This window comes from Chionomys nivalis, chromosome 4 (assembly GCF_950005125.1).
Source record: "Chionomys nivalis chromosome 4, mChiNiv1.1, whole genome shotgun sequence".
Taxonomy (NCBI): Eukaryota; Metazoa; Chordata; class Mammalia; order Rodentia; family Cricetidae; genus Chionomys; species Chionomys nivalis.
Window position 1 is genome coordinate 78,867,189 of NC_080089.1, and position 24,410 is coordinate 78,891,598.

Here is a 24,410-nt window from a genome sequence, read left to right on the forward strand (position 1 = left end):
ACATAATCCACAGAGGAAGCTTGCCACTAAAGACTACTAGAAATTTGTGATTTGTCAATGAAGAACTGAGATTCAGCACATATTGTTCATATATGACCATTCAGCTGCATCCTTTCCCACAGTTTTCAGGGTGATCTCTCTGGGAATCTCTGGAAAAGTAAGCTCAATTTCCCAACTTCAGCGATGAGTCATGAGGAAGGTTTTTTTTTTTCTCATAGATTGCTATCATTTGGAGAAAAGGCAAGAGAATGAAATATCTGTCAACAGACTCTCTCTAAATCCGTTTCTGAGACCAAATCTCTCCTCTTGTTTATTTTAAAAACCATAGTGATTTAGAGACTTTCAAAAGAAAAAAGTTATTACCTTCTTCAATATATTAGTGAACAACTGGCATGATGTTTACACTGGCAATGACCAGGACTGGAGAGGTATCACGAACAATTATCCGTACAGATATGCCCTGTTGATATTCAGTGCTCAGCTCTGAGATTTAAGTATAAGCTTATGAGTAGCATAGAATAATTTTTGTTGTTCCTTGCTGAATATTCAAACACCATTCACTAATAGTCAATAAATAAGAATGATTGGGTGCGCAAGTTAACATATTAGGATTTTTTTAAAAGAAAAAGGAATCTTTAAAGCATACAGAAAGTGCTTCTAGACTCTGCACACTCAACTCATTAGAAACAAACAAACATGGAGAAAAAAAGTCAAGTGTTATAGCACATGACTGTCACCCCAGCACTTGGAAGGCTAAGGCAGTAGGATAAGGAATTCAAGACCAATTTTAGCCACATACTGAGTTTGAAGCCAGTCATGGCTACCTGATATTTGTCTCAAAACAACAACAAAATAATAATAATAATTAATAAAATGATAAGAAGAAACTCCAAATTGTGAATTGAACATTTTAATTTTTTTTAAAATTTGCTGCAAAAACAATAGATTTCATGATACAAACAAAAACATCGTAGTCATGGCATGGTCTATGTAACATGAGGGGCTGGCTTGTTGGGGTTTTTGTCCTGCCCGATACCCTACATCCAGAAAGCCCCAAAGAAAATCACACAGAGATCTCCATAAGTTATAAAACTGATTGGCCCATTAGCTCAGGCTTCTTATTAGCTCTTGTAACTTATATTAACCCATTATTCTTATCTATGTTAGCCACATGGTTCGGTGCCTTTCAGCCAGGCAAGTTACATCTTGCTTCACGGTGGTCTGGGCTGGAATGGAGGGAATGGACTTCCTCCTTCCCAGAATTCTGTTCTCATTGCCCCACCTCTACTTCCTGTATGGTTGACCTGACTATACTTCCTGCCTGACCAATCAGTGTTTATTCAAAACGTGATTGACAGAATACAGACAATTCTCCCACACCAGGTCTATAACCACCTGGGGGAAAAAAAAAACCTCAGTGAGGGACTCTCTAGACAAAGGTAGCCCATAGGCATGTTTGTGGACAGCTGTCTTGACTATGTTAATTGATGTAGGAAGGTCCAGCCCACCAAGAAAGATGCCACCCCTGGGCCAGTGGTCCTGGGTCATATAAAAAAGCATTTGCTATTCTTTCAGAGGACCAGAGTTCTGTTCTCAGCATCAGGCATCTCAACACCACCTTTCCTTAACTCCAGCTCCAAGAGATCCAGCTCCCTCTTCTGGCCTCCAAGGACGGACGTGTGTGTGCGCATGCCCACACACACACACACACACACACACACACACAAATCATCAAAAAGAGAAAGTTTTATTTCTAAAAGCAAAAAAAAAGAAGAAAATGATCATCTATTGAAAGCTTGCTGTAAGCTGAGAAGTTCTGAGAACTTGACATATATTGACTTGCTTAATTCTCATAGCAACCATAAAATGTAAGAACGATTACCTACAATTGGTACGTAAAGAAACCTGGGTGCATGGACATAAAGTAAGTAAGCCAAGGTCACAAACTGATCATTAAATACTAGAACCAGAACTTAAGTCAGAGAATATGGTTCTGAAAATGTATGGCTTTAACCACTTAGCTACCTCCTCTGTTCGATAATTAAAGTAAATACAGTAATTACTTACTTGATCTCTGACTACTATCTTTGAATGCATAAACTTTTGGAAAAAAAGGCATGTTTTGCTTTGTTCTGTTTTGTGGTACTAGGGGCTTGAATCCACGGCCTTACCTATGTGAGGCAAGTGTTTTATCCTGAGCTATGGCTCTAAAGAAATACATTCAAACCAGGCTGTGGTGGTGCATACATTTAATCCCAGTACTAGGGAGGCAGAGGCAGGTGGATTTCTGTGAGTTCAAGGCCAACCTGGTCTACAAAAGCTAGTTCCAGGATAGGCTCCAAAGATACAGAGAAATCCTGTCTCAAAAAAAAAAAAAAAAAAGAAAGAAAGAAGAAAAGGAAAGAAAAGAAAAAAGAAATACATTCAAAATCCCATAGTTTTGAAGACAGAAAATGAGATAATTTCATGATGAGCATAGTAAAATAAAGTCCCATTGTAATTAAAATTCTGTTGAATACCAAAGAAGAGAAAATTGGGCTGACAATAAATGATTGCTAGAGTAAATAAAATAAAAACGAAAGCCTATTTTTAAACACTGTAGGTATGAGCTATTTAACACATTCTCTAAAAAGAGCAATTCACAGCAGCTTAGTGATGAACAAATTTACTGCGTAGTGAAATTCTAAGATTGTCTTTTAAAAACACACTTTGGGTCTTTGATTAGATAAAAAATTTTAAAAGTTTATGAGTTATTTGTTCATAACCAAAACTTTACAAAGACAGAGACTACAACAAGAAAAACAAAAACAAAAAAAGCATCAGAGAGGAATTCATATTTGGTTATTTGGGGTCTGATTGATGCTGTTTTTACTGGGTATAATTAGGTTTTCTATTTTCTACTAATCTGATTACAGTTCTACTAGGATTTAATGGAACTTGGGGCTGGAGAGATGGCAAAGAGTTTATGAACACTGGCTATTCTTCCAGAGGTCCAGGTTACACGGCAACTAACAACCATCTGTAGTTCCAGTTTCAGGGGATCTGACTCCCTCTTCTGATTTATATGAGCACTAGGAACACGTGTGGTGCACACACATGAATGCAACCAACACACTCATACATATAAAAAATTACATGATTTTAAAAGGCGCTGCAGACCCTTAGGGCCAGGGAGGTAGCTCGGGGATAAAGGCACTTGATATCAGCTGGACAACCTGAGTTTCATTCCCTGAACCCACAATTTCAGATATGACCCAGTGTCTTAGTTAGGGTTCTTATTGCTCTGAAGAGACACCATGACCACAGCAACTCTTACAAAGCAAACATTTAATTGAGGTGGTGACTTTCAGTTTCAGAGGTTCAGTCCACTATCATCAAGACGGGGAACATGACAGCATGCAGGCAGACATGGTACTAGGTACATCTTGACCAGAAGGCAGGAAGTCGACTGTCACACTGAGTGACACTTGAGAAAAGAGACTTCAAAGCCCGCCCCAACCATGACACACTTCCTCCAAGACCATACCCACTCTAACAAGGCTATACCCCTAATAGTGCCACTCCCTTTGGGAGCCATTTTCTTTCAAACCACCACACCCAAGTTGGCCTCAAATTCTTTTTTCCTCCTGTCTTATTCTTCCAAATTGATAATAATTTAAAAAGACAAGAATATGAGCAAACAATAAAGCAAGACTAGATACATGGCTCAGCAGCCAAGAGCACTGACTGCTTTTGTAGAGGACTCAAGTTCAGTTGCCAGCACCACATAGTGTCCTTAACTCCAATTTCAGGGATCCAAGGTACTCTTTTGTTCTCTGTAACATGTGCCATGCATGCACATAGTACACATACGTTCAGGCAAATACTCATATACATAAAATAAAATGTGAATCATTTTAAAAAGAAAACAATGGAGCATGTGAGCACAAAAGAAAGAGGAAAAATGAATGTTACTGCATAACCATATTCTGCAGACACAGATATCGGTATCCCACTTTCAATGAGCTCAGAGAATGTTCCCTAGCACATACTTCCTGCTTCCATTCCTTACAGCACAGCCATGTCCCCTCTTACTCAATACTAATTCTTAACTGTAATCATGACTTTTAAACATTTGTAGTTGCTATTGCTTCTTGGTGTGGGAGAATAGTCTGTATTCTGTCAATAATATTTTAAATAAACGCTGATTGGCCAGTAGCCAAGCAGGAAGTATAGGCAGGACAACTATACAGGAAGTAGAGGTGGGTCAATGAGAACAGAAGAATTCTGGGAAGGAGGAAGTCCATTCCTCTGCAGTCCTGACCCAGACACAGAAGCAAGATGTGACTGCCTTGCTGAATAAGGTGGATATCATAGACAAAATAATGGGCTAACATAAGTTATAAGAGCTAATAAGAAGCCTGAGCTAATGGGTCAATCCGTTTACAACTAATGTAGACCAATGGGTGATTTCTTTGAGACTTAATGATTGTGGGAACTAGGCAGGACAGAAACCCCGACAACAGCTTCTAATTCTTTGGGGCAAGATCTCACTATGTTTCTCAGGCCAGCCTCTGTCCATCCTCCTGCCTCTGTCTTCTGAGTACCAGCATTGCAGGTGTGCACCATTACTCTTTGGTCAATGATTTTTGAAAAAAATTGGGACTTTCTAAGAACAAACAAAAAACTCTGAAAACTGGGAATGGGCTATACAACACATAATAATCAGGGTTTTCATCATATTGAGTGAGGTAACCCAGACCCAGAAAGACAAATATCATATTACTCACTCATAAGTGGCTTTTAGACATAAAGCAAAGGAAAAAAGCAGCCTATAATTCACAATCCCAGAGAACCTAGACAACAAAGAGGATCCTAAGAAAGACATACATGAATCTAATCTACATGAAAAGTAGAAAAAGACAAGATCTCCAGAGTAAATTGGGAGCATGGAGACCATGGGAGAGGGTAGGAGGGGAGGGGAGAAAAAGGGAGAGGAATAGAGAAAAATATATAGCTCAATAAAAACAATTTAAAAAATAATCATCCTTTCCCTCCACAAATCATATAGGCTTATATCAAAATGCTATGTAAATAATTAGATAAATCCAAACAAATAAACAAAACCAGTTTTAGCCAGAGTAAGGGTAGAACCATTAAGATTTCTGATTCTGGAGTCAGGCAAAGCTAGCCTGAATGTTCTAACTCCACTACTTATGGACTGTGCGAATTTAGCCAATTATTTTTTTCCTAAGACTCATTTATATATTTCATAAAATGATTATAGGAACTTAAGACCATACACTAGTATGCAATCAAAAATAAGTAGGTTAGGCCAGTTGCACAATTGCATACTCTATGGCTTTGAGAATGCTATTTATCTACATGGTTACAATGACCACATGGATAAAATCTCTCAAATAAAATGTGAGAGTTACTGTGTGACTTCATACATAACAATCTCTCAGCCAGAGCATGAGAATCTGCAGTATGGGAGCAAGGATGTATGAGACCCTGGGGAGTTAGGACACCACTGGAGCAGGCCAGGAGGAAGGATCCTGTGGCACAGCTAGGGTACTGTTCACAAGTTACAAAAGCAGGTGTGAACACTGAGATTAATCAAGGTCATTTGTGATTCATGTGTTTTTCTGGAGGCTCCAATTCCGTGAATAACCCAGACACATGAAATATATAATACCCCACGGCACTTGCTTTCTGAAATACTCACAGATGAACAAGGTTTTGTCTGAGATTTGCTTTGGAACATTCCAGAGTGGGGAGCAGAAACAAAATGGTCTGTTCACAGATGTTAAAGGTGGGGAGCAGCTGACGATGCTGCTGCTCCATGAACAGAGGCTTTAAGTTTTCTCTAATAAAATGCATTTAAACACTGCCAACTCTTGGCACAAAAGTACACACCCAACAAACGTTACTTATCTTAGCCATAATATCATTATGGCTATCAGAGATGGGTGTAGAGGTGCATGCCTCTAATCCCTGCTCTCAGGAGTTGACCATAGGAAAATCAGTGGGCCATTCAAGGCAATTGGATTTGAAGCAAGTGGATCTCAAAACAGCAGCCACTAGATAGGTGAGTGGATGGATGGATGGATGGATGGATGGATGGATGGATGGATAGATAGATAGATAGATAGATAGATAGATAGATAGATAGATAGATAGATAAGATAAGATAAGATAGATAAAAACATTTTGGGTCCAGGTGAATCCTTCTGCAGAACACGTGAACTCTCACTGTTGTCTTTAGTTCTTAAATATTAAAAGAGAATTAGATTTATAGTATTAATATACTACTACTAATTGAAGTTTTAAAAAAATGACAACAAAAAAGAAACCAGAAAGGCTTGCCTAAAACAGTTTGTCTACAAACCACCAGGAAGAGTGACCTACCTGTTATTTACAGAGTTCATGAGCAAATGCTCACCTGTTTGAACCTACAGAGGAAAACATCAAGAAGTTAAGCATCCAGCACAAGAGCTGCTGCAGCCCGGCCTGTGTAGCAGCGCTACCATCACAAAGTCAGCTGCTGAACACAGGGGAGATGCACCATCTCTGAAGGTGAAGAAGAAATCGTGAATCTGGCATTTATCTTACAGCTGAGCAAGGCTTCGTGAGCTTAAGATTAGCATTTATTTTATTTCCTTTTCCTGAAAATGGGGTAGTAAGTCACCTTCTAAGGGAAATGAAATAAATATTCAGGAATGGCAACATCTTTCTAAATGACCTGAGAACTTGGTGGCTCTCATATGCTCTTCCTGGTTACCCATCCTGAAGACTATGAGATAATTAAACAATGTACTGAGGTAATGGAGAGAGTTCTATTGGAGACTGTGTTAACTAAGTATAATACAAGCAGGCACATGCAAGTTGGAATCACTCAGTAGAATGAAACAATAAAAAGGTAAATAAAAACCTTTGAAAACAAAGGTGGTCTCTATAATCACAAATTCCCTGATACTTCCTTTAAAATAGCATTGTAGGTATGAGGCTGAAGCTTATTCCTGAATATTCATTTACACAGTAAAGATGTGTCTTTGCCAAGGCGCCTTATGATTGGTCAATAAAGAGTTGAATGGCCATTAACTAGGCAGGAGAGAATAGGCAGAGCTTAGAATTTTCTTGGCTGTGAGACATGTCTGCTTCTAGCAACACCAACTACTTCAGAGAGGTTGATGGGCATTGAAGAAACTCATTATGGAATTTGCCTTCACTGGGACAAGGCTAGCTATCTGGGCAAGGAACTTTTCTGCTCTTGTCTGGACTGCTTGATAGTATGCTGTATAAACTAGAAAAACAGGACCCACAAAAAAATGACTGCTGAACTTGCCTAAATATGATGAGACACTTGTTCAGGCTTCCTGTTTCATGAAAGAGTCTGCCAGACATTCTGCAGGACACAGAAGAAAGCGACTGCCAAACTGCCAATATAGGTAAAGCAGCTTTTCAAATTTCCTGCTTCCTGGAAAAGTCTGCCGGATAATATGGTCCTGTAGGCTGAAGATGGATGTCCCAATGTTACAGAAGAACTTTGGGTGACTGTCCAGGCAGCAAGATGTCTCTGTCATATCTAAAATTTTGGAAGTTGCTTACAATGCACTTTCTGCTTACTAAGATAACACTATATCCTTCTGGGGGTCTTTGATGGAATTGATAGTTATAGCTATAGTTTTCCTTAGTTATAGTTTTTCTTAGTTATAATAAACAATAAATTAAATATACTTTTGACTCACAAAGATAAAATAAAAAATAGAATATTTTCTTTAATTTTGCCAGATATAAATAGACTAATTATTCTAACTACAATTCTTGTTTGATACCTGTTTTGTTATAATTTTACTATATTAAAGTTAAAAAACCTTCCTTTTTATTTAGACAGGAAAGATGATGTGGAATTCTCTTCTGCATGCTATGAATATGTTTTATTACCATTGGTTAATAAAGAAGCTGCTTTGGCCAATTGAAGGGCAGAATGGAGCTAGGTGGTGAAAACTAAACTGAATATAGGAAGAAAGAAGGCGGAGTCAGAGAGATGCCAAGTATCTGCTGCTGGAGAAAGACACCAGAACCTTACCAGTAGGCCACAGTTTTGTGGTGATACACAGATTAATAGAAATTTATTTAGGATGTAAGAGGTAGCTAGAAATAAGCCTGAGTCATTGGCCAAACAGTGTTGTAATTAATATAGTTTTGTGTGATTATTCAGGTCTGGGCAGTTGGGAAGCAGAAGCTCAGTCTCCGATTACAGACATTTCCTTCTAAACCACAGGCTGTGCTTAGGATCTACACAGAAATTCTGCATGGTCCAGGGAGGAGGTATATTCTCCTTTGGGAAACAGTGTGGTCATTCTGCTGCACTTGACCTTAAGAGGACAGAGAAATCCTTTTTCCTCTCCTTACCAAGAGGTAGAACATGGCATCCCTTCTGAATACGCCATGAAGTTATAGAGAGCCTTGGGATAAGGAGACCGCCAGAACCCACGAGTGGGATGATACTTTTCAATGATTTAACCCCTTTAAACCTATTTTCTCAGTTGCCTAGAAGTACGATGGATTTTACCTCCACAGCTGTGCCCTCTTTACCTCCACCTCTGTGCCTAACCATGCTCCTGTGGGTGACGGGGCATCAGTGTCCTGAGGTTAGGAAAGCAGCGTGAGAGGCACAGAGGGCAGTATGCGGAGGGCTCAGTCTGCCAGTTTTCATTACCTAAAATGTGCTGCTCGTTATGAGCTTTGTTTTAACATAAACATCTTTCTTTGCAAAACATATTTTATTGCTTAGGTTTTTATACATAATTCTAAACTGTTGAAAACATTGTCAAATATGTGAACATAAGAAAGCACGAATGTTTCTTTTAAAAAATTGCTGACTTAATTATCTGTAGCTTTGCTAAAAGAGAAAAAAGATGTTAGAGTTCCAGGACAAAATTATTTCTCCCCCAAAATACTATTGGAGCCCTTACTGCTTCCGCATGCTTGGAAATTGAGGCATCTGTAATGCAGGTGCCCTGGAGTGCAGACTGACCACGGCATTCGTCAGAAAATGAATCTGCATGTTCCAGAAGCAAGGTTTACACCAACACTGCAAACCTCCAGACGTTTCAGACTATAAATAAGTAAATAAGAATGTGCCAACAGACTGGACTGAGCTCTCAAGTCCAGGCGAAGAGTGGGAGGAGTGAGAATGTGAGCAAAGAAGTCAAGACCGTGATGGGTTCGCCCACTGAAACAGTCTACCTGAGCTAATGGAGCTCACCAACTCCAGCCAGACAGGGTAGGAATCAGCTTAGGTTCAAAGTAATCCCTCTGAATGTGGGTGACAGTTGCATGGCTGGTGCAGATTGTGGGACCACTGGCAGTGGCACCAGGATTTATCCCTACTACTTGTACTGGCTTTTTTGAAGCCTATTCTCTTTGGATGGATGCCTTGCTCAGCCTACATATAGTAGGGAGGGCCTTGGACCTTCCCCAAAGCAGTGTGTCTTACCCTCTTTGAGGAGTGGATGGGAGAGGAGTGGGGGTCTCAACCATCAACCACTAGCTTGCAAGTTTCCCTCCAGAAGTTTTGAAGACTCCTGGATCCTACTTAAGTTTTAGGGATAAGGCAAAGTCTAACCCAGGAAGTCAACCCTTGAGAATGCCTCCTGGTCAGACTGCATGGTCAAGTCCACTTTTTCATGGATGGAACATGAGCTGTTTGGGGGTTAGCCTAAAGGCATTATCTTTCCCATATAGCTTTCCACACAAGCATTTAGCACATCTCTTGTTGTTTGGGTCAAAGCCCTGAGAGGAAAAATATCTAGAAGCCAGAAAAGAAGTGGTTCCTCGTTTTTTCTATGGAAAAGAGCTATGGGATAGCACCAAGAAAGTTCCCCAGAATTTCCCCCTTGACAAAGAAAATCAGTATCAAAAGAGGTGGAAACAACTCTCCAAGTCCACTAAGCCTGACTTTCAACCTTGCTGCCGTGTTAGAGGCTCATGGTCTTCCTCCTACTCTTAGACTAAGTTCAGAAGTCAGTTGTGGGACATGGTGTTTATGCCGGGGATCCCAGCTCCTGAAGCAAGAGGGCTGCTGAAAGTTGAAGAGCATCTTACAAGGAGTGCATGAATGAAAAGCAATTTAAGGAAGGGGTAGAAATAAAAAGCTTGTTTAAAAAGTTACAAGAGAGAATCTCAGCTAATTACTAAGAACCATCTATCCTTACTCCCATTCTGTCAACATTGAAATGACATTCAAAACTAAGATTCTTGACATGGTCTTGCTTGTTTGTTTGTTTTGAGATCGTATCTCACTCTGCAACCCAGGCTGGCTTGGAAGTTTTATTTTGGGATAATCTCAAACTCACAGCAGTCCTCCTGAGCACTGAGATCATAGGTATCTGCCTCCATGCCCAGTTCCTATGTGGTATCTTTTAAAAACATTTTTTTTAATTTTTAATTATAGGTATCTGTATCAGTCTAAGCACAGAAGTACAGGTGCCTCTGGATTCCAAAAGCCGTGAGTCCTCCTGGAGCCGGAGTTATAGGTGGTGCCTCACTTCCCAGATGAATGCTGGCAACCAAACGTGGGTTCTCTGCAAAAGCGTAAGTGCTCTCAACCACCGAGCCATGTCCCCTGCCCTTTTGTGGCCTTGTAAGTTTGTTTTCATTAGGATGAAGTAGTTAGAGATTCTTGCAGAACTAGCTGTACTCTCTTACGGTTTCGTTTTGCTACGTCTCATCTAGTCTGGATGTATAATAGAAGCGGTATTTCTGGGAATATGGGGTTGTGCAACACAAATTCCCAAGAAGTTGTCTCCGGGATTCAAGTTTAAGGGACTATCTTAAGGAGAGAATAGAAATTTGTGTAGTATGTTGAGCTTGGCCTTTTATTCCTTTCTGAATAACATGTGTGTGGGGGGAGGCAATGAAGTGACCACAGACACCACATAAAATGCATCTCCTATCTAATCCATCACTACTTCCTGCTAGCCCCGCCATCTGCCCTACCTCCATTCCTGATGTGAACAGGCTTGAAGATGCCCTCTAGTCTTTGAAAGGCAGTTGTCCTGCAAGAGTTCCTTCTTAACACTTCAGAGAAGTTTCTGATATTTTACTTCAGTTTATTTATCATAAAAGCATGATTTAAAAAAAATAAAAAAATAAAAAACTTCCTAGGGAAACCCCACCTGACTTCTTCTTAGTATCTGCACAGCCAGACCACTCTGCACTTGGAGACTTGTTTGGAAACTGCACAATGCTGTGGAGAAGTTCTTCCGGTTAGACTTATTCAAAAGCAATTGAAGTAACAATATGCATTTTGTTGCTGCTGTCTGGCACCACTAAATATGCTAAATACAATGTGAATCCATTAAGACACCCTTGTGAAGCATCGAGGGCTTGCAATCCTTGCTCTCTATTGGGAAATCATTTCACAACACTCTAAAACATTAAGACTCCCAGTTCTGTGGGAGCCACTCTAAAGGGCAAGCAAAGCCCTAACTGGAAATCTGATATATAATAGTCACTGGCCTTTCAGAGATTAAAAATAAATCACAGAACAAATTGAGAACAAGACTTTTTTCGATATTTTTTATTGATTTTTATTGAGTTCTACATTTTTCTCTGCCCCCCTCCCTGCCTCTCTCCCTCCCCTTCAACACTCTCCCAAGGTCCCCATGCTCCCAATTTACTCAGGAGATCTTGTCTTTTTCTATTTCCCATGTAGATTAGATCCATGTATGTCTCTCTTAGGATCCTCATTGTTGTCTAGTTTCTCTGGGATTGTGATTTATGGGCTGGTTTTCTTGGATTTATGTTTTAAAAACCACTTATGAGTGAGTACATGTGATAATTGTCTTTCTAGGTCTGGGTTACCTCACTCAAAATGATGTTTTCTAGCTCCATCCATTTGTCTGCAAAATTCAAGATGGTGTTATTTTTTTCTGCTGTGTAGTACTCCATCGTGTAAATATGTACCACATTTTCCTTATCTATTCTTTGGTCGAGGGGCATTAAGGTTGTTTCCAGGTTCTGGCTATGACAAACAATGCTGCTATGAACATAGTTGAGCACATATCCTTGTGACATGATTGAGCATCCTTTGGATATATATCCAAAAGTGGTATTACTGGGTCTTGAGGAAGGTTGTTTCCTAATTTTCTGAGAAATTGCCACACTGATATCCAAAGGGGCCGTACCAGCTTGCATTCCCACCAGCAATGCAGGAGTGTTCCCTCTCCAGCATAAGTTGTCATCAGTGTTTTTGATCTTGGCCATTCTTACAGGTGTAAGATAGAATCTCAGAGTTATTTTGATTTGCATTTCTCTGATGACTAAGGATGTTGAACATTTCCTTAAGTGTCTTTCAGCCATTTTAGATTCCTCTGTTGAAAGTTTCCTGTTTAGGTCTATATCACATTTTTTTTTTTTTTTTGGATTATGTGTTCTTTTGGTGACCAATTTCTTGAGTTCTTTGTATATTTTGGAGATCAGACCTCTGTCTGATGCGGGGTTAGTGAAGATCTTTTCCCATTCTGTAGGCTGTTGTTTTGTCTTGTTGACCATGTCCTTTGCTTTACAGAAGCTTTTCAGTTTTAGGAGGTCCCATTTATTAATTGTTTCTCCCAGTGTCTGTGCTGCTGGGGTTATATTTAGGAAGTGCTCTCCTATGCCACTACATTCAAGTGTACTTCCCACTTTCTCTTCTATTAGGGTCAGTGTGGCTGGCTTTATGTTGAGGTCTTTGATCCATTTGGACTTGAGTTTTGTGCGTGGTGATAGATATGGGTCTATTTTCATTCTTCTACATGTTAATATCCAGTCATGCCAGCACCATAGAGAACAAGACTTTTACAGCTACAAGGGCTGACCGTCATCTTCTGAAGTCTAACAGTTCTGACTGTCTCATAAAGGGCAGCTGTTTATTTAGCTTACCAAGAATATGTGGCCAGATATAAGATCACCCTTGGCTAGATAAAGAGTTTGATAAAGGCCAGCCTAAGCTACATGAGAACTTGTCTTTAAGTAAGAGTGTAAACCATTACCACACAGTCTGTGAGGACCAACATGAGCAAGGTTTGTTCTTAGGAATAAAAAGAATTGTAATGTTGTCCCTCACTTCAGCAAATATTATTTAGTGGACATAACAAACACACAATCAGGATTTATACAAATTATATTAAAACAAGATAAAATAATAAAATGATGAAGAATCAGATGCGCTTGTCTCCAAATGCAAGAACTTATAAGGAAGAGAATCCTTCCCTGGAAGGGTCTGGATAAATCAGAGATGCAAACAACAAGTATATGACATACATACAATGGAAACCAGCCAGTTCCCAATTATCCATGATTATAAGGACAGAAATTATATAAGTGATTTAAATACATCTAGAAGATATATATATTAATTTTCAAGCATCTCAAACTTTTATATATTATGTATCCACCTAAAACATGGGGCCTAGAACAAAATCTTTTAAGTCACTTGGGCTCTCACAAGGTGGTACCATATACAAGCTATTGTCTGTAGACAAGAGAGCCTGGTCTCCATTAAAACAGCAAGCTGTGGACCAGTCATTCCCTTATGCCTGTAGTCTGTGACTCCAGAAGCACTACCATCAGTATTTTATAACTGACAAAAGCCACATACTTGAAGTAAAATTCTACAGAAAATGGAACCAATTACATAGAAGAGATAAATGGTAGGTAGATAGAAAGATTAGATAGATAGATAGATAGATAGATAGATAGATAGATAGATAGATAACTGAAGATAGCTAGATACATGATAACTAGATAGATGATAGATAATACATGATTGATAGATATAGATAGATGATAGATAGATAGATAGATAGATAGATAGATAGATAGATAGATAGATAGATAGATAGATGATAGATAACTGAAGATAGCTAGATACATGATAACTAGATAGATGATAGATAATACATGATTGATAGATATAGATAGATGATAGATAGATAGATAGATAGATAGATAGATAGATAGATAGATAGATAGAAAGTAGATTCATATGTAGAGAGAATAAAGACACAGAAAAGAATAAAGACATTATTATAGAAATTGGTTCACATAATTACAGAAGTGGAGACATTTCCAATCTGCTGGCTAAGGTGGAGAACTGGAAAAGGTAGTGGTGGAATTCAATCCCGGTTCTAAGAATTAATGTGTGGGAAAGAAATATTGTAGGGCTGGCCCAATCCCAGATTCTGAGGCCTGGGAGTGTTTTCCGGAAGGAAAAGATGGAAGATCTTTTTGGCCTGCAGTGGGGGGCAGGGAGAGATTTCCTCTGGGCTTTGTTTCTACAGGGGCCTTATTACCTCATTACATTAGATGGCACTCACCCACGCCGGCTGAGGAAGACCTCTTTTACACATTTTACTGATTGCAATGCTAATCTCTTCCAGAAACACCCTCACAAACAACTGAGAAATAATGTTTTCCAGATTATCTGAACATCCTTTAGCCTATACACTTCACATGACTTGACTTGTCGTTCCCAGGCAAACATAAGACCCCATCTGTCCTATAATCTTATATTGAAGACCCACACTCTGGGAGATCCTTACTTACCATCTGGTTTTCTTAAATAGGAGGCAGGGGAGAAAACAATATTTTTTTTAATATTTATTTATTTATTATGTATACAACATTCCTTCCATGTATGCTTGCAGGCCAGAAGAGGGCACCAGATCTCATTACAGATGGCTGTGAGCCACCATGTGGTTGCTGGGAATTGAACTCAGGACCTCTGGAAGAGCAGTCAGTGCTCTTAACCTCTGAGCTATCTTTCCAGCCCCGAGAAAACAATATTTAATTTAAATATATTTATAGGTAACACGTTATGACATATCTCTGAAAATAGATTATATGCGTATACTGAAGACCTTCAAACACTGCATTTTGTCTTTGTGTCTTGAGAAAAGGGCTGGCCCAGATTCACAAAGCTGTCTCTGACTCCTGATCCAAACAAGGCTGCCCAGACTCACGAAGCTGGCTTCTGACTCCTGATCCTCCCCACTTCACCTGTCAGGTCAGATGCTGTTCTCCTCAAATCGCTGGAGCATGGGACTTCCTGCAGTGTTTTTTGCTCATTCTCGTTTCACTTCTCTTTTTTTCAGAGAAACAACGGACATAATTCAGTAGAAGATAGAGGAGGGGGAAATTAGGCAAGCTTCAATCTGAATATCTACTATGACAAATCAAAACAATAAAATACACAAAAATATGAGCGAAGTAGTTGCATTTCTTGGCAAGAATGTAGTTGGATGAGGATGAAAGATAAGGTGAAATCCTCGAACGTCCACTAGTATATAAATAGCTCTGGGACTTGATTTAAGTAGGAGGATGCCAGGCAAGGTGACAGCTTCATCCTGTCACTCTTTCTATGGAAGATGTATAAGAACCTGAACAAAGTCTAAAATAGATTCTAAAGTACAAGGATGTGGCTCAGATTGACAGCCGTTCACCAAAGCCTAACTCCATTTTGTTGGGCACTCAATTACCTAACTAGCTGACTGTTTCCCAGCTCATTGCAATTATCCACAACTTTGTGACTAGGGTCTGCCCTTTTGAAGAGAAGTGTTGTGTGCCACTCAGGAGCTAGACCCAGGATAACGAGCACACATTCCTCCCTGCTTTTTTTTCTTCCTTCAGACAGAATCTTAGATATGGAACATGATATTTTCCCCAGTAATACAAAAGCACTGTCCTGGTTGATCAAGCAGTAAGGTAGAAGGTATCCAAGGCCCTGAGTCACTATGTGGAGCAGATCTGCCATACTGATCTAGACCGTTGCATTCAGATCTTTATTCTTTAGCACTGTATACAGGGTGTTAGCGGCAGTGGCTTAGCCCGACAAGGACTAGTATGGAATACGAAACATTATGAAGGGAAAGTTATCTTCGGTAACCAGGTCTTCAAAAAAAAAATTTTTTTTTTAATTTTACTACAGATTGGGTATCCCCTCTCTGAAACGCTTGTGACTAAAATATTTTACTTCTTTTCATTTGGGCATATTCATATATATGTTTGGAGGACAAGATCCAAGTTTACATATGAAAGTCATGTATGTTTCATATACATCTTGTACACATTAGACTGAAGGTCATTTTATTTGATTTTTTTTTAAATGTCTGTGGTTTAAATCATCACACAAGGTCAAGTGCAATACCCTGTCATGCTCATATGTTTGAATACTTGGTGCTGGTGGTGATGTCTGGGAACATTATGGTTCCTTGTACGTCACTAAGGGTGTGCTTTAAGGCTTTATAGCCCAGCCCATATGCTGTTCTATCTGATTCCTGTGTTCAGGTGCAGTGTGGTCACCAGGCTTCTGATTCTTGCCTGCATGCCTCCCCTGCCTGTTGCCAGGACGACCTCTATCCCTCTGGAATTGTAAGCCGCAATAAGCCTCTTCTCCCCTACACTGCCTATTGCCAAGGTCATTTATCTCAAGAACAGAAAAGAAGCCGGAGCACCTTCCTCCTCCTATAAGCCCAACTACCTGATAATCTACTAACGTTGATGTCAGATCCCGGCAACAAAGGCAGTCTCTGGAAAAAACACAAATCTTAATTTTCTTCAGCCCAAGCCAAGTCTCAATGTAGCCACCATTATAGATGATATTAGCTACTACTATGAATAGATAAATACAATGTCTAACTAACTTGACAAGGCTGAGTGTCAGGATGAGAAACAGTACCAGTTACTATCTCAGAAGTTTCCACCCTTCCAAAACAAATGGCCCCACTCCCTGTGTTTTGGGATCTTGTAGAAAAAAACCTGCCGGGTGGTGGTGGCTCACGCCTTTAATCCCAGCACTCAAGAGGCAGAGGCAGGTAGATCTCTGTGAGTTTGAGGCCAGCCTGGTCTACAAGAGCTAGTTCCAGGACAGGCTCCAAAGCTACAGAGAAACCCTGTCTCAAAAAACAAAACAAAATAGAATAGGATAAAATAAAAAATAAAAGCAAGGAAAAGAAAAACCTCCAAATAATTTGGGGAAATTGAGATTATGGGCCATAGATGGAACAGTAACCCGGAATGCTGATGTCACCAAAACCCGGTGGTGTTCATATGTTCCCTCTTTCTTATTGTGGATATAGGTTATCCTATAATAGATATACAGTTAAATATAAGGAAAGGTGGTATAATTTAGATTTTATGCTTTACAATTATTATCTTAGATATTTTGCAATGTTATTAATTCATTCTAAAAAGGTTTTGACAGCTTAGTGAAACTGAAAAATTTTCCTCGTTATATGAAGAAACTGTCCTAATTTTTTTTACTTTCTTTTTATTTATTATTTGTGTCTTTCACATCATGCATCTACATCCCATTTATTACCCCTTCCCTTTGTATCTACCCTCTGCCCTTGCAGCCTCTCCCCAAAATAAAATGAAAGTTAAGAGGAAAGACAGAAGAGAAGGAAAAAAATCAATCTTGTCATGGAAGCTCTGATGTGACGCAGTGAGTCACACAGTAAACCCTTATGTCCATATATCCAAAGAGTCATTGGTCTGGTTCGAGGCCGCTGGTTTCTGCTACACTATCAAAGCTGGGCCCTCCCTGGGACTCCTCTCGATCATCCTGCTGCTGCCCTGTGTCGTGGAGATCCTGCAGCTCCAGCAGATCACAGATGGAGTGGATGTTGGGGTGGGGCAACCCGTAACCCTGGTTTGGGGCCTGGGTAGTTGCGTGTTGGTCAGCCTGCCAGGTCTCCCTTGCCCTCACCATCGGGGGGGGGGGGCTCTCCTACACTGCCCTGGCTAGTTCACTCCTTGTAAGGGCCAGGGCCAGTTTTCCTGCTTTCGTGCCCTCAGGAATAGTTCTCTCATACTTACACATGAAGAAGCTATCTTAAATTAAAGATTGGGGCCAGACAAGGATGTGGAGCAAGGGAGTGTTTCCTCCATTACTGGTGAGAGTGCAAACTTGTACTCCCATTTTGGAAATAAATAGAGTAGTGTCTCAGAAAATTAGGAACTGACTCTCCTCAATTCCCAGCTATTATTCCCTGGCAAATTATTCAAAGAATGCTCTACCATATCACAAGGACACTTGCTCAACTATATTCATAGCAGCGTTATTCATAATAGCTAGAAACTGGAAACAACCCAGATGCCCATCAAGAATGGATAGAGAAAATGTGGGACATTTATACAATGGAGTATTAAAAACAATGTTTAAAACAATGACATCATGAAATTTGCCAGCAAATGGATGGAACTAGAAAAGATCTCCTGAGTGAGGTAACCCAGACCCACAATGACAAAAATTGTAGACAGTCGCTTATAAGTGGATATTAGCTGTAAAGGACGATCATGCTACAATCCACAGACCCAAAGAAGCTAAGTGAAAAAGAGGACTCAAGGGGGAACACGTGAATCTCACTGCGAAGGGAAAATAGAATAGGCATCACAGGTGGACAGGGGAGAGGTCTGTATCGGGGATGGGCATTGGAACAGGAGGGATCAGGTTTGGAGAGGATGGAGGAAGAGAGTACTGGAATCAGGGGGCATCTCTGGGATGAGCTACAAACCTAGAGCAAGGGAAACTCCCAGGAATTCATGAAAGTAACCTAGCTAGGACTCCTAGTAACGGAGGATACAGAGCCTGAACCAGCCGTCTCCTGTAACCAGGCAAAACTTCCAGTGACTGGGACCCCAGCCCAGCCACATAACCTTTGACTTGCAATTTGCCCTGCCTACACGATGTGTTGGAGTATGGGTGGTACAGACATTGTGAGAGGACCAACCAATGACTGGTCCAACTTGAGACCCTCCCATGAGAGGGAATCCACCCTGACACTGCCTGGAGAACCAGGACTCAGAGGCTGGACAGCCTATAGATGTAGCATAGAATAAAACATGACTTGCAATAATAGTAATAATTTTTAAGTCAATGAAATGATTCCTAATGATATTCTTCTATATTCATACATTGTTGCCTAGCCCAATTGTCATAAGAGAGGCTTTACCCAGCAACTTATGGAAACAGATGCAGAGACCACAGCCAAACATTAGGTGGACCTCAGGGAATCCTGTGGAAGAGGGTCAGGAAGGATTGTGGGCATTAGAAGTGTCAAGGACATCACAAGAAAACACATGAAATCAACTATTCTATGAACCTTGGTTCATGGGGGCTCACAGAGACTGAATCGACAATCAGAGAGCTTGCATAGGACTGACCTAGGACCTGTACACATGTGATACAGGTCTGTAGTTGTGGGACTCCTAACAGCGCGAGCAGAGGTTGTCTTTGACTCTGTTACCTGCTGTTGGGACCCTTCCCTTCTGCTGCGCAGCCTCCACTAGCTTTAATAGGAGAGGAGGTACCTAGTCTGACTGCAACTTGATATGCCATAACTGGCTGATCTACACGGGAGGGCTGCCCTTTTCTGAAGAGAAAGGAGGAGGAGGAGATGGGAGAGGTTGTAAGGAGGAACTGAGAAATGAGGAGGAAGAAAGGGAAAACTGATCAGGCTGGAAAAAATAATTCATGTTGGGGGATATTCGATCACACTGTGAGCCCTGAGTTTGCATTTGTGTTAATTAAAAAAAAAAAAATAACCTTGGGTCAGGAGGTAGAGTTAGCAATCAGTTGATAGAAAGCAATCACAGAGCATCAGAGGGTATCCAGGAGAGACAGAGAGACACAGGAAGTAGCAGGGAGGGATTTGGAGTGGTGTAGCCTTTTCTGGTTCGACAGAAGTAGGGTCTTTCGGAGCTGCCAGCCAAGAGACAGGTTAGCTAGCTGCTACTCAACCTCTCTGAGCTAGCAGGTTTTCACCCCAGTCTTATTTATAGAACAACAGAGATTTAGTTAAAGCTACTTTAGCAGCAGTAACAGGGCTAGTGCCTGTGGGAACAGAATTTCCACCAGGCCCACTGCTAGAGAAGCAGGCAGACAACTGCATAGTTGCGATTATGGACTGAAACAGCAGTAGATTAGGGTGCAACCACTGTGCTGAACTTAAAACAATAAACTAATTAACTAAAAAATTAATTAATTAATTAATTAATTAAGAAGATTGTGGCCAACCAGACAGGTTACTGGGTAAAGGCACTTGCTGTGTAAACTTGGTGACCTGAGTTTGATTCCCAGAATCCACATAATGGTGGGTTCCACAGAGTTGTCTTTTAAATTCCACAAGTGTACACACGCACACACCATAGGAACCAATAAAAATTTTAAAAATATATTTTAAGTATGAGAATAAAACATAATTTTCTTAGAAAGCTAATACGTTCTCATGTTCATAATTCTCCAAATTTTGGGAGGGGATTGGCTTCTTTGTTATTTATATTGTGTTGCCTTTTGAGACAAGGTTTCAATATTTTGCCCTGTGCAGTCTGGAATTCTTCCTGCTTCTACTTCCTCAGTGCTGGGACTAAGGTATGCAACACCATGCCCAGTGAAAATGGTTACTTTAAATCCCAGTGTTTTTTCAAAGTCTTGCCATTTTTCTATGGAGAAAAGGTTTTTCCTTCCTCATCTTTCTCTTTCTTTTGCTTTTCTTCATTTTTAAAATACAAGATCAGCTCACACTCTTCTCAAATCCCAATCCTCCTGTCTCAGACTCTCACGCACTGAGATTACAGTCATCTCCACCTCGCCTGGCCTTTCTTTTGAATTCCACTATGGACTCTGATGTGCTATGATTCTTTAGTATTTGTAGGTTTTCTTCCCTCTTTTTCTAGATTTGGGTTTTTGTTGTGTAGCACTGGTTCATCTAGAACTCTGTAAATACCAGGTTGACCTCAGACTTACGGTGATCCTTTTGCCTCTGCCTCCAGAGGCTGGAATTACAGGCAGGAACCACCAGCCTAGTTTTTTCATACTTTGGAAGAAGTTTGTAAGTTAGCCAGACTCTGGGGAGAAGAAGCCTCCAGGGACACTTCCAGGAGACATGCATCTAAGCAGCAAGCAGCCTTGTCCTCCTCCAGTTGCTCTTTGTATAATTCTCTCTCTCTGTCTCTCTGTCTCTCTGTCTCTCTCTCCCTCCCTCCCTCCCTCCCTCCCTCCCTCCCTCCCTCCCTCTCTCTGTCTCTGTCTCTCTCTCTCTTTCTCTCTCTCTGTCTCTTCTTCCTCCCTCTCTCTCCCCCCTCTAGCTCTCTCATGCACTTCCCCCCCTCCCCATTTTTTGCATGTAAGAGGAAACAAAGCTTGACAGACAATTGATAAAATTTTTATTTTGATTTAGATGGATTCTGATAATGGATTTTCTTTAATATTAGAGTTCATCAACATATGATGCTAAAACTAAGCACTTTTTTAACAAAATTGATTTTACACCAATGCACACTAGCACACTAATCTTCATACATTTTCTGCTTGTGCACCAATGAATGGATGGTGTTTGAATGCCACCTGGTGGCTCTTTTGCTCTGTGCAGCATGGGTCTGATCTGCTATGACATGGGTCTCTCATCAGCCTTACACTGCAAATGTCTGATAGACCACCTGCTCAGAGGCTACAGAATTGCAAACTTCACAACATGACTGCATACATGACACATACTTTTAAATATGCAGATTGTTCTGTTCTATGCTCAAGTACTCCAGGATATAGTAAAATTTGAAAGTAAAAAGAAAAATATATACAAAATTGTAGATGTAGCACAGCTGGTAGAGTGCTTGCCTAGAATGCATGAAATTCTGAGCCTCAATACCCATCGATATCTAAAATGGGGCATGGTGGCACACATTGGTCATCCCAGTATTTAGGATTACAGGAGTCAGAAGTTCAAGGTCATGTTGGATGTTGGCTGCACAATGAGTTTGAGGCTGCCCTAGGCAACATGAGACCTATCTCAAAAAAAAAAAAAATCCAGTAGTGCTTCATTAATTTTTAAAAGTTAAAACAGAACAATTTTCTTTATGGCATTTCATAGACCATTTGCTCTTATTTGTGGCCCTGTCCTGCTGCCCTTCCTGCTTTCTACTAATCTCTCTCCTTTACCCACAGACCTCCGTCCTGCTTTCATGTATTCCCCCCCGCCCCCCCCCCCCGCCCCATCTTCCCTTAAGATGTCATCTTCCAGAACGAGGGCAGCAGGCTAGTGGATGGGCGGAGGGCAGTGTAATGGTTTGTCCTGTCCCTATAAGAGGAAAGCCCCCACACCCACTCCCTCCTCTGTCTGCTGAGGCAAGCAGGTCTTCCTTCTGCTTCCAGCCTTGGCACCTTCCTTTCTGTTTCTCTCTGGAAGAGGCAGCTTCTGCCTCGCTCCCTTCTCCCCATTTCTCCCCTCAGCCCATTCTCTCTCTGCTCTTCTCCCTTCTCCCCTTCCTCCATTTCCCTTTCCCTTCCATAACTCACTAAATAAATATCCAACCTCACTCTGCATGGCATGCCTATCCATGTCTCTGTCTCTCACCCACCGCATGACTCCCTGCCGAGGACCAGCTGTGGTGGAAGACCTGCCGTGTGGTCTCATGGCACGCCTATCTGTCTTGGTCTCTCATCTACCATGTGACTCCCTGCCTAGGACCCACTGGCCTTCATGGCCCACGGCCACTCGGGGGCTCCCTGCATGGCCAGCTGTGGTCTTGGGACCTGCTGCCTGCTGCAGCCACTTGGGGACCTGCAGCATTTTATTTAAGCCATTACAGTTAGCATGCAGAGGGAATGGCAGGTATGGCTGCTGTGCAGAGGCCATAGCAGATTTCAGATCACCTCATCCTTACCCTCCTGTCCTGGCTGCTGCTCCCCCAACCCCCTACAGAGCCTAGAGCCTACTGCACCAGAACCCTGCGTTCATCACCTGTACAACTGCACTTGGAAAACTCAGTGCGTGCTTGTGGGCTAGTTCCCAGGACATGCGGAAGCTGATGACCTACCCTTTTAGGTTTGCAGCCTCCTAAACCCAGCCGCCATCTATGCGTGACACTGAAGTCTATGGTTTTGAGTACGACTAAACACTGGCCCCGCATAAGGATGCCCTGCACCCTAAGATCCTCAGTGCTGCCCAGGGACATCCTGACAGAGCACTGTAAGGATCCTGAGGGGATTCGGAAACATGACTATGACGGCAGTCTGCCAATTGTGGCCTCCACTATGATGTTCAGAAAAGTCCTCCAATGAAAATTGGTGCTTTTCATTATGTACAACTCCAGCCTGTGCCAGAAAATTAAGTGACTTACCTATATGTTCATGTACCTAGTACGTGCCACTATACCAGATGAGTTGCTTCTATGACAAGGGTGGTTAATAGACATCTTCTCTTCATCTCAGTACTAGAGATGACACTGCTGCTCTGTGTGGCAGATACTTTCTGTGCCGCAGCCTGGAGTTTGAGCAAGTCCACCTCTATAAGAATATGATGGATGCCATCCTGGATATGCATTTGAAAGGCCTCCTGTACCAGTGGATTGAGCAAAACATGGAGAAGTCCATCCTGAGAGGGGATGAAACATTTATGGTCCTGAGTCACCTGGTTGCCCATGGAAAACAGCTGTTCCTCATCACCAACAGTCCTTTCAGTGTCATGGACAAAGGAATGAGGCACATGGCAGGTCCTGATTGGCACCAACTCTTCGATATAGTCATCGTCCAGGGTGACAAGCCCAACTTTTTCACCGACAAGGGTAAACCTTTTCTGAAAGCCTAATGAGAAGGGTTCCCTCATGGGGACCACATCACTGGCCTGGAAAAAGGGCAAGATCTATCAGCAGAGAAACCTGTTTGACTTCCTTTGTCTACCTCTACAGTGTCCTGGTGGATCCCATGCAGCAGCGTGGCTGATGCACAGGAGCCTTCATCCCTGAGCTGGAGCTCGAAAGCCACATCATCAACAAAGGACAATAGGTGCACACATTGACATGTCAGCAGGCGCTCACTGGTCTGCAGTGTGTATACAGACATATTGGGATGCAGAGCCCGGGCAGGTGCTGGCTATGGATGAAGAAGCCACGAGATTCATCACCAAGGCTTATCCAATGCTCAGTTTGGGAGTGTCTTCCAGAGCTTCCACAACCCCGCCTACTTCTCCAGGAGCCCAGTGTGCTTCTCCAACCTCTCCATAGCCTTTCTCAGTTTGTTCAGCTACCATGTGGATTTCACTTTCTACCCACGCTGCACACCCCTGCAGCACGAGGCACCCCTATGGGTGGACCAGCTCTGCACTGTACTATGAAGACATTCATGAAGACACCCTTTCTTGGGAACATGGCCCACATCCACTGAGGGCACTTTTATTGTCCTGGACAGACCCTCCATCCTTTCAGCTCCAGCTACCCTGACAAATAATAAAATAAGTCTCTGTCTTCAAAAGCACAGACAAACGAAACAAAAATTCATCCTCCTCTTCCACAGCCAACTCCAAGTTTGATCATACAGACACACACACACACACACACACACACACACCATATATGACACTCACTTCACAGGAAATATGTAATAT

General features: G+C 41.4%; 1 pseudogene; it reads left to right on the forward strand.

Annotated features, from left to right (window-relative positions):
• LOC130873543 (5'-nucleotidase domain-containing protein 2-like) overlaps nt 1-24,190 on the forward strand; it is a 72,821-nt pseudogene extending 48,631 nt beyond the window's left edge.
• The last annotated feature ends 220 nt before the right edge of the window (nt 24,191-24,410 follow it).